The 1,956-nt window shown below is 42.1% G+C and overlaps 1 protein-coding gene across 2 annotated transcripts in view; it reads left to right on the top strand.

Moving 5' to 3' along the window:
• Positions 1–1,956, top strand: part of LOC147817154 (uncharacterized) — a 6,769-nt gene that overhangs the window by 2,148 nt on the left and 2,665 nt on the right. The gene's annotated exons all lie outside the window — the stretch shown is intronic.

Below are 1,956 nucleotides of genomic sequence, written 5' to 3'. Positions count from 1 at the left end.
GTCCCCTCTGACTTCCTGTCTCTATCAGAATAAAGGCAGAAAATAACATTAAGAGACAGTGATGAACCTGGACGGGACGCACCTGCTGGACGTCTTCCAGGCGAATCCCTCCATGTTCACTTGATGTTCAGTGGTTTTAACTTCACGAAGCGTTGAACAACAAGTGTGTCCCAGCAGGTCCGTCACTTTTTAGAGTCCCCCTGGAAACGCCTCCGTTGTGTTGTGACTATTTGCAGCAGGTGTGTTGTCAAAATGTTTTCTGAAATACTTTCTGTTTTTCTGTTTTCATGTGTTTTGTTGAGTTGCAGTGTGTTGAGCTTCAGGGCCACCGTACTTTACACCAAAAACAGATGTACATTTTACAAAAGCTGTGAGAGACACGTGACTTTTCTTCTTTATTCTTTTCTTGTTTTTTCTTCTTGTTTTTTCCTTTTTCTTGTAATACTCATGTTTCTCATCGGTGTTTGGACTGAAATCATTATTAAAAACAAAACAAAAACTTGCCTCTCCGGGCTTCCATACCTTTGTGTTTTGATGGATGAAAGGATTTGTCAGAGTTTCCGTTGAAGTGTTTGTAAATGCTTTTTGAGTTTGCCTCATTCTTATTATTTATCTTACTTGGGAATTATTGTAAGTAACAGATTGTATGTTTGCTGGAGTCACATATGTTTAATTATGTCTTCATTATGTTTAATTGATTATTGTAGAATAAACCTGTAAGTCCAGTGACGGGACTCTGGATCTTTTTTTCTGGAGCTCAAGAGTTTCTGAGACGATGTTTTTCATCAGCGCAGCGACATTTACAGCAACAGCTGACCGTCTCCTGATATTATCACCAACCCGTCATATGAAGAATCGGCTCTGTGACTTTCACCCTCAGATCCATCAGACAGTCATTCAGCTCTCAGTCTGTTGGAGCTCATGAAGCGAGTGACTGGAGGTCTCTCTCATTTCCCTGTGAAGCAGGAGTTTCATCATCAGTCCAGTCAGAGCAGCAGTCAGCGGCTCGTGTCCTTCATGTCCACGCCGAACCACAGCTTCCTCATCTGCTGCTGCACGTCAAGCTCGTTTCCCAACACGTCACCCTGCACTGGGTTTCACAGGATGTGACATCTGACCTCTGCTGATTGGTGCTTAGACCGCTGATTATGATTGTTCATGGATTATTAATCTGCCTTTGCAGGAGAGAATTAACACAATTCTTAACATGTAAAAGTAAAAAACTAAACTTTAGCTGCTCAAATTGAGAAATTCAGGAGGGAGAAGTGAGAAGCTGATTCGTTCTGCCCACGGAAATATAGCCACTTACAAAAGAGAGGGAGGGAGATAGAGAGAGAGAGAGAGAGAGAGGGAGAGAGAGAGACAGAGAGAGAGAGAGGGAGACAGGGAGAGAGAGAGAGACAGAGAGAGATAGAGAGAGAGAGAGAGAGAGAGAGAGAGAGAGGGAGAGAAAGAGAGAGAGAGAGAAAGAGGAAGAGGAAGTGACAGTACAAACAGGAAGGAAGGAGAGGCTTCATTTCTCTTAAACACACATCAGTTCTCAGACACAGAGAAACTCGGACACAATGACTGAAATCAGGATTAAAATGTCTTTATTTCTGATACTCGGGCTCCAGATCACAGGTAAGGATGTATAATGTAACTTTATTGACATCACTGATGATACATTACTACATTTCTCTAATGAGGACGGTTCAATTTGCTGTTTGACTTTCATCTGATGAGTTTTGTGAACTAACATGGTTCATTTTTCTCTCTCATCTTCTCCACAGAAGTGACGGGACAATATTCCTCCTCCGTCTTTGTCAGAGATGGAGATGACGTCACTATGTCCTGTAAATATGTGTTCGATGGTCAGGATGAATGTGACAGTACTTACTGGATCTTACATGGTTCAAGAATCACAGACCTGGTTAGAAAAGGGAAGATTGTTAAAGATGCCGACCCTAAATCAGA

The sequence above is a fragment of the Seriola lalandi genome, unplaced genomic scaffold, assembly GCF_002814215.2.
Source record: "Seriola lalandi dorsalis isolate HSWRI2012SDOR001 ecotype SW California unplaced genomic scaffold, Sedor1 jcf7180002055009, whole genome shotgun sequence".
NCBI lineage: Eukaryota > Metazoa > Chordata > Actinopteri > Carangiformes > Carangidae > Seriola > Seriola lalandi.
The sequence above is the reverse complement of the archived record's forward strand: the minus strand, read 5'-3'. Positions and strand labels throughout refer to the sequence as shown.